The sequence below is a fragment of the Plecotus auritus genome (genome assembly GCF_963455305.1).
Source record: "Plecotus auritus genome assembly, chromosome: 6".
NCBI lineage: Eukaryota > Metazoa > Chordata > Mammalia > Chiroptera > Vespertilionidae > Plecotus > Plecotus auritus.
The window spans coordinates 149878489-149888139 of NC_137773.1; positions in this window are offsets into that span (position 1 = coordinate 149878489).

The window sequence follows — 9651 nt, forward strand, 5'->3', positions numbered from 1 at the left end:
TTCTAATGATTAAGAGCTTTTTATATCATTTAGAACTCAGAAACCAAACATGAATTTGCTTAAGACAAATTGGGGGGGGGAGGTATTTTTCACATAACATAAAAGTCCAAAATATATTTCAGGCACTCCATCTTTCCACACTGTTTGTCTCTATGTTGGCTTCATCCTTCAGTGGTGGCAAGATCGTCACTAGCAGCACCAGGCTTAGATTCTATCAGTTTAACAACCAGGAGAATAAATGCATCTCTTTCCCAAGGGTCCCATCAAAACTCCCAGGGCTGATTTTCATTGGGTAGCTTGGGTCACATGTCCATTCCTGAACCAACATTATGCATTATGGCCATAGTGTGAAACATGATTTGCCAGGGTTGGATCACATGCCTACCACTAAGGCTGACAGGTGGTGGCAGCCTTTCCCAAACCACAAGCCTGAGACTGGAGGAAGAGAGGTTCTCCAAATAGACCAAAAAAATAAAAATAAAAAATAGCCTGGCTGCTCTTTCCAGAAGGAGAACAGATGTTTGTCAGGAAAACAATAGATTTCCACAAACTGTCTGCAAATTTAAAATGCTCCTTTGGGAAGATAGCAGGAGGAGGACTCTCCACCTCTTGAGATATCCGAGCAAAGGCATAATGACCACCATCACCCCTGCTTGGTCGGGAGCAGTGGATGGGAGTCAAATCTTAGACCAGTGGTCGGCAAACTGCGGCTCGCGAGCCACGGTTTGCTGCTCTGTTGACTAATGAGTTTGCCGACCACTGTGACGATCGCCTCTATTGTAAGGACAATGATTCTCCATTATCTTCAGCCTTGCTCTCAGGCACTTACTTCTGCTCCTAACTCACATTGCATAGAATTTTTCAGGCCTCACGAGGGACACACTTATTTCCCTTGGTCTTCTCCCTTAAGTCAGCCCTGTTACTCTCTGTCATTGGCCTTGTCCTTAGGTCTTTGCCCTAATTAAAGACACTCTCTCAAAAGACACATTAGAACGAGGCTTCAGTGGAGCATTATCATCTTTTTACTCATTAGCTAATCACCCCTTATTCAAGGTGAGGTGTTTTGTTTTGCAAGAAAATAAAGTCACTTAAGCTAACTCAAGAAATGTGTGGTGGTGTGTGTGTGGAGGGGGAGTGGGTGAGGAAGGGCGCAGAGCTGACACTGTAAGGCTATGGCAGTGCTTGGGGGCATTTGGGACAGGAACCACGCCAGCCAGCAGGCCTCACAGAAGCTGGAAAGCAGCTGAACTTCCGCAGTTAGGATGGCCCTGGGACGTGCACAGCATGAGTCCCCAGCCTCACCCAGCGCTGCCATGACTCATGGCTGGCCATTGGCCACATGTTCGAATCTTCATACTCAGCTACCAACTGACTTGCCTTTCGCTGTCCCAGTCTCACATCCCGGAAGAGGACCGCTATTGGACCAGCTCCTGTTTTGCTCCGGACAATTGGCCAGCACTAGTTTAAATCGCATCTCTTTTCCAAAGTTTCGTGGCCAGGAGGGGAAACACAGACTTGGCAGCCTAGTCTGTGGACAGTACCTTTGAAATGTGGTACTCATGTAACCCACATCCCGAATTGTCATGGGATATGGCAATTGTTGCCAAGAAGGTTCAGGTGCCCAACCTCATGTTCTCCCTGTAAGTAACCAACCAGCTGGAAGGTATAAAGTGATCAGGCAGCAGAATGACTATCTTTCCAATGCTGGGGGCAGAGGAGGTTGGAATGCTGATGCACACGACTCTGAAGGCAGTGCCAGGAGGGAGTTTCAGAGGAAGGGAAAAATATCAGGGTTGGGGCTGCATGTATGGCAGACTGGACCCAGCCGGGAAATCCCAGCTATGCACAAAGGAAACCATGCACGAGTCCCCAGAGGCCCCTGCTCAGAGCTCGGCACTTTCCCACAAACATCGCACCCCTTTTCTGCAGGGTTTTCAGAGGACTCACCAGAGAAGGGGCCAGGCCTAGAGAAGTAAGGTGTCTGGACGTGCCCGGCCACCAAGGGACTCAGGTACCTGCTCCTTGCCGAGAAAAAGACAGAAAACACCTGACAATGTGAGCATCTGGGGGCTCACAACCCTAAACTGAAGACACCTGTGGAAATTTACAGCCAGAGAGGCCGGAAGGAATTCTAAGGGACGCACTGGTTCCAGATCCTGCAAGAGAACTGGACACAGTAATTAATGGAACCTAATAAAAAAATTCAAATTGATCAGTCAGTAAATGAGAGTATTGTCACCCAGACTGAAACTGATTTAAAAGCCCATAAATTGAGTCCATAATAAATGTGGAAAGAGACGGGAATCTGGGGAAAGCATCTAGCATAGCATTATTGGAGTTGATGTTATTTATTATAGGGGATTAATAGTAATAAAATAAAGCTCCCAGGACAAAGCCTTTGAAAGAAACTACAATGTAAAACTTAGATCTATAAGCAAGATCTGGTTTTAGGAGCTTAATTGAAAGTATTAAATAGGGGACAGCAATTTAATTAAATATAAAGATGATGACAAATTGCTGAGATTATCTCCAGTGATGGGAAGAGAGATCTTGAACAAAGGGCTCTGGCATGATCAGAGGGTTGGGAAACAGGCACTTTTGTAAAGAGGACATTTTCAGAGCACCTGTTGTGAGCTTTCTCCCACCCCTCCCCACAGCGCTCCCTGTCGCATACAGTACCAGGACCCTTAGATAACCAAAGCCCTCAGAGGTCTGTTTCCCATCCTTTCCTGCCCCTGTCCATCCTACACAGAGCAGGCAATCCCAGAATCACCCCCATTCTAGCCAGAAACAGGAGAAGGGGGAACACCTGGAGCTGCAAGGCTGGCTGATTAATAAACGAGGAAATTCCAGGTAACGAGCTGTGACATAGCTTCATTCTGACCTCCAACCCCTTGCCACCTAAGTGGGGGCCCAAGAACACCCATGTGCCCACAGTGCAGCCACCCTCCCTGTGTGCCACTTCCACCACCACATCAAGAAAGCTCTGGAGTCCTGAAGCCACCAAAATAGGGCTATCGCATCTGGAGCCTGAAGGCTGAGGCCACACGAAGTCTGTGCCTGAAGGGAGAGAATGTTCCCCTTCTCCTGCCTCCCTTCCCGGGGGAAATCACCTGGTGCCCAAAGCGGGGTTGCTCCTGCACCCAAAGTCTTTCAAGGTCTCCACTGAAAAATCTCCTTTCATCTGTACTCTGGGTCTTATGTGTCCATGGCACACTAAGCTGAGGACAAATCCAAGTGACAGTCCCTCTAAGCACAGAGGTTTTTATACTGAATCTAACTCCTTCCTGGCCCTCTTCCCAGGAGACTCCTAATCCCTCATGGAAGTAGTCTCGCCCCACCCCCACTCATCTTTCAGATGCACACTGACATGGCTGAGGGCCTATGGCCCGCTGACTCCCAATACACACGGCATGCAAACACATATGCACACATGCACGGCTGTCCCCCAGCTACCCTAGATCACCCTGCCTGGCCTTCCTTCCATGGTCAAGATCCAACACTCTTAAACCGTAGCCTTTGGTGGTAGAGGGAACAGGAGGCCATGTCCCTACCACCACCGCTGCCTCAGAACAATGCCCTGATATTTCAAGGGATACAAATACTTAGTACTTGATGGCTATGTAATAGAGCATAAAGCCTGATAGTCTGGGAATAAGAGGTACAAAATGGGAGATATTTGCCAGAACCATGTTTGTGCTGTGATGGGGTAAAAGGCACACACTCTCAACCAGCTGAAATCTGCAGAGCAGAAAAAGTCCGAGGACCATCCCAAGCCCAGAGGGCCAGACTCGCAGGGCTCTCCATGACCAATTCAGTCCAGGCTTCTTCATCATTCCCTCAATGACCCGTCGAGATAATGAAAATCCCCTCTTCTGTGACCTTTCCCTGGGGGCCCTGACCTCACCCAGACAAAGCTTTATTTTATTGGAAATTCCCAACCAACTGGACAAATTCATCTCTGATAAAAGATTAATGCAAGGATGGCAAATAGATATCATTTCTGCCACCAACCGTAATTGATCAGTAAGGCTACCTAGAGTACTCGTGTGAGAAGGACTGTGGCCAGAGCTTAGCTCAGCAAAGAGTGCCAGGATCAATTCCGGTTGTCTTCCCTGAGCCCTCCGGGTCAATGATGTCGTAGGTGCTGCTTGTCTGCCATCCTAGCATTGGTGGCTGTCTGTCCCTCCGTAGGTACATGCTTGCACTTGGCATGGCTCTTAGGGGAAGGAAATGCTATTCCAGACAGTACAAAACCTTGAACCTATGACGAGACCCTACCAGCCCCCTTGAGGACAGTCCTTTCCATGTGCCAAGAGGACCTGACCTCGCCAGCAGCATCACAGAGAAGCCTCAGCAGTGCTCCAGCCAAGGGTGAGAGGTGGGCTGAGCAGCCATCTATTCCTGTTCATCTCAATTAGCACCATTAATTTGTATCCTGCAGGGGAGTGATAAGCACCCACATGTGGTTAGTGTGAGATGTCCACTGGTGGTTAAGTCCAGGTACAGGTGAGGAGCGACCACCTGCTTCTGGACTCAAGTCCCAGAAGGAGGGTCAGAGTCCAATCAGCCACTCACCAAGGTGGAGAGAAAGCAGAGTTTTGTAAATAAACCTTGAGTGCGCTGAGGTCATGCACATTTAGATTTCACAGCAGATCCAGGAGGGATGGGAAAGCCCCAGCCTATGGCAGGTTATTTTTGTTCGGTTTTTGTTTGTTTGTCCAGGGCTGCAGATGTACTTGCTAAAGTACTAACTATAAAGCGCTCTGAAAAGCAAGGCCGATGCTGGGGACATTGCATGGTACCCATGATTCTTGGAACCTGGGTAGGAGACCTTGGATGTTAGAGGAGAACCAAGCCGCTTCTGCTCTGCTTCTGTGGCTCTGAGGGACCCTCGGGAGAGCTCAGAAACTCCTGCCAGGCCCCACCCCTCCAGCCAGCAGTGGCCCTTCCATTCTGGGATCCACTATTTTCAGGTTCCAGTCCATGAACAAGTCTCAGCTTGCCCAGCTAGTCCAAATAAAGCACACAGGGGCCGTGATGGCAGAATGGCTCCTGGGGAGGCACACTGAAAGCAGACTCCTACAAACAACAGGCGTGCACTCGTCCCAACTCCAGAGAAAGAGACCATGTGAAAACGTCTCCTTACGGCCAAGGCTGGGCTGGAACACTCTTCACAGGGATCTCTGGCTTCACCTGGAGCACACCCCTAAGATGGGCTCCTGCCCTGACGTCTTTGTGTCAGTGCTTCCCCCTGTCTGGGACCCTCTCCTCCTGCAGGTCTCTGCTCGAATGCCACCCTCCTCGGAAGCCCTGCCTGTCTGTCCTGTTGAGTAATGAAAACTGCCCCCACCCCTGGCACTCTGGATCCTCCTTACCCAGCTTTATTTTTCATTTTTTCATAGGTCTCATCACCTCCTAACACATTCTATAATTTATCTATTTTTTGGTAATTGTTCACCACCTGACCTCTGCTCCCAACATGGATGAGTCTCTGTGAGAACAGATCTTGTCTGTCTTGTTCCCTTTATGCCAAACACCTGACGTAGGGTTTAGCACACAGTCAGTGCTCAGTTCATATCCTATATAATAAGAGAGGAATATGCTAATTATCCATTACGTCGTAACGTCACGACCAATCTACAAGTGGTGGAGAGCTACAGGAGGGCGGGGCAGTGGGCAGAGAGCTATAGGAGGGCGGGGCAGCGAGTTATGAGCAGCGGTGGGCGGGTGGCCAGCTGAGGCAAGTGGCAGCGAGCTACTCGCGCACGGATTTGTGCTCAGGGCTACTAGTTTTTTAATAAACATTGATGGATGTATCAATAACTTTTAATTTTTTATATTATGCTCTCTAGATCAGCATCAATTATATCAATCTTTGTACATGAACATCTTATATTCATAATATTTTATTCAATCATTCAAGAAAAACAATTTTTTAGAAGAAAAGCATTTTGAACACTATATGTCAGACATAAATGCATTACTTTGGCTTTGAGTTGACCTGGTGGATTGAATACACACACCTTCCCCAAACTCCCAACAAAATGACACACACACAAAAAGTAAACGTAACCATAAAGACAGAAAGAACCAGAGGGAGATGACGGCAGACAAGACATAGCAAAAAATGTGTACGAAAAGCAGATGGGCAAGGGACACCATGCTGGCAGAGCAGGATACAGGTCTGAAGGGAGGGAAGCCAGCGAGGAAGCTAGCTTCCCACTGCAAGATCTGGAACTTTAAAAGAGAACATGCTGAGGCCTGGCTGGGTAGCTAAATTGGTTAGAGCATCATTCCAATTTGCCTAGGTTGCAGGTTTGATCCCTGGTCAGGGCACATTCAAGAATCATGTGTAAATAAGTGGAACAACAAACTTTCTCTCTCTCTCTCTCTCTCTCTCTCTCTCTCTCTCTCTCTCTCTCTCTCTCATCAATAAATTGTTTTTAAAGAATTTTTTTAAGAGAAAGAGAGAGACCACACTGAAGGTTATGGGTTGTTTGTGGCAGGGGACAGGGGGAGGGGGGAGGCTGAAGGTAAGAGAATCAGGAAGGAGACAGTGAGACTCCCACACTGCTCCTAATCCTGCACCAACAGCAACTGCATGTGGACTACTGATTTGATACAAGGTGTGATGTAAGTAAATTGGAAAGTTGCTATCAGGAAATATCTGAGGGATGGGGGAGCAAGATAAGAGAGATAAGTCTTACGCTCTGTTTGGAATTCAGTATAAAATAACTAAAACCTAAAACTCAAAAGTCAGCAGTATAAGGATGGAAGAAGCTAACAAAAGAGTTGCAAGTGCTCACCTCTGGGAAGTGTGAATTGTGACAGAGGAGGGCTGGGTCAGGAGCCCGCTGTTTTCCATTATAAGCCTTATAAAACTATCTGTCTTTTTAAACTAGGTCCGTGAACTGTTTTTATAAAAATAAAAGTTGAAGTCCTGTCTGTTATGTGGAGAATAGATTGGAGGAGGGCAAGAACGAACCAGGGAAACTCACTAAGTGGTCTAGGGAAGAAGCAATGAGGGCGGGGCCGGTGTGGTAGGAATGGAAGTAGAGAGAACCAGATGCATTTGCAAAATTTGGGGGACGGAGTCAACAAGACTTCCTGCAGGATTGAACAGAGGCAGTAAAATAACAAGTGAGAGGAATCAAATTAATTTCTAGGCGTTTGGCTGGAGCTACTTGGTGCAAACAGGGTAGGGAAGAGGTTGAGGCAAGTGAGGTGCCCAGGGCACGGCCTTTGAGGAGGCCCTTGCCCACAGGGCCGTGCAGGTGCAGGTGGACACCTGAGAGGAGGGCTTCCTGAAACCTCCTGGCCTCACCGCAGTCCCAGCCATGGATTGGCAGATTCTGGTGCTATTTACTGAGATGCAGATATTAGTGGCAAAAGCATAGGGGTCAGTGCTTTTGGAGAACAGAAAGGAAAAAAAGGTTTTCTATTGGACAAGTCGCAGTTGAGTCCTCTATTAGTGACCCACGTGGAGTTGTCGGGCAGTACGAATCTGCCGCTCACTGGGGCGGCCAGGCTGGAGATAGACATTCGGAAGTCTCCGCATAAGGACGATGCTTAAAGCCATGGTCGGGACTGGATAACCCAGAGAGAGTGGGTGTGAAGTGTACGGGAGGGGCCATGTAGCAGAGAGGAGAGGAAGAGACAGGGCAGACAGAGATAGAGCAGCCAGAAGGTGGGAGGGAACGGGAGAAGCTGGTGTTTCCGAAGCCAGGCAGAAAGTCTTGGCACCGGGGGGCTGTCCCACAGCAACAGGCCCGCCTTTCTCATATTCCCCTTGGGACCAGACGTTGCCAGGCCATTTCCGTACACTCAGGGTGGCTCAGCGGTAAGTGGCCCCGAGTGTCTAAAAGAACCCATCCAGGTGGTTGTCTTACTACAAGGACAAGGCGGGAAGCAGTGCCTGGGGGGCCCGAGTGGAGTTCTGGGAGGCAGTGAAAAGCCCAGAGGCACTTACTGGTTATGTGACCTCAGGAAAGTGCCTTAACCTCTCTGAGCCTCAGCTTCCACCAGCATACAATGGAGACCATGCTAGGACTCCATCCCCTGGTTATCAAGGGGGTTCCCTAAATACTTGCACTTAGAACAGAAGCTGTCAGCCATCAGTGTTCACTGTTTGCATGTTCAGACAAGGCCACCTGACCCTGTGTCAAGCGCTCAGGCCATTGGGCTGGCCACCTGCTTTCTCTCTGTCTTTAATAAAGCTCCTGTGTGGGCATGAGCTGCACACATAGGCGAGAGGGCTTACTGGCCTCTGCGCTTTTCTCTGGGAGTGGTGAGCACCCTTCTCTCCTGGGGACTCCACGGGGCCTTACTGTGGTGCCTTGTGGAGCAGTGTCTTATCCCTACTTCACCACCGCAGCCAGAGGCATGGCATGCCCTTATCTACCAGGATCTACGGCAGCCTGTTTACAAAGACCACGTGGGCCCAACTTCCTCCTGTGAGTGGGTTGCCTGGCCCAAGAAAGCCAGAAAGGTCACCGCCGTGTATGGGCAGGCCCCCCTCTCTTGGTAAATTCATCTCTTGATGAATGATGAGTCTTGCCACCTCTCACCGGAGAAGCCAGAACAATGTATGCTCAAGTCTTTCGAATGGGGGCTGTTTTTCCACAAGCCTTTGGCTTCTGTGGGGAGCAGTTGGTTTAAAAAGAAATGGAATTTCCCCTTCAATATTTTTCTTGCATGACAGGTCTGTGATTGGAATCAGGGCGTGAAAAATCATGCCCTGGTGGTTGTTTCCATTAGTGGCGTTGGACTTTGCAGTGGCACCTGGACAGAGTGCTCCTCTCCCACCTCCCACGTGCCACCCCCCACAGCTTTGGCAGGTCCTGGCTGGCTGACCCTGGAGCATCTTGGTATTTCAGAGCCTGTGCTTTCTGTCAGGAGCTTGGCTAACTCGTCTTTGCAAGAACCCGCTACACGCTCCCTGCTCACATCATTGCCCCACAAGCCTGTGCTCTGGTCCACCTTTCCTCGCCACAATGTGATGGAGCTCCTGACAAGCACACATGCACATACATGCGCCCACACAGTGAGCCCTTGCTTCTCTACCTGCCGTAAACAATCACAAGGAAGTACTAACTGTCGTGCATGATAAGAAAGAAACAAGTTCTTCATTGTCTACATTGCAGGTTACCGTCATCCAGGGGTGTGCCACTGAAAGAAATGGAGGTGGGGTCTGGAAACTCAAAAGAAGAGTAGAATGAGACCACACTCAAGAATGAGTCCTGCCCTGGCCAGGTGGCTCAGCTGGTTGGAGTGTCGTCCTGTACACCAAAAGGTTCCCCGTCAGGGCACATACCTAGGTTGCAGGTTCAATCCCTGGTTGGGTGGGTACGGGAGGTGTTAGCCAATCGATGTTTCTCTCTCACATCAATGTCTCTCTCTCTCTCTCTTCCCCCCCCCCCAGTCTCTCTCTCTCTAAAATCAATGAATATATCCTCTGTTGAGAATTTAAAAAAGAGGAATTTTAAGAAAAAGATGAATCCTTGAAGAAGGTGCAGCAGGAAGTATTGCTGCAGAAGCAGCAGGCCACATCAAGGAGAGCCTATCTGTCTCCTGTCCTAGCCTGGGAGCCCTGGGGGCAGCCGCACATCTGTCTGTCCCTCACACCCAGCACAGGCCCGGGCACAGGTG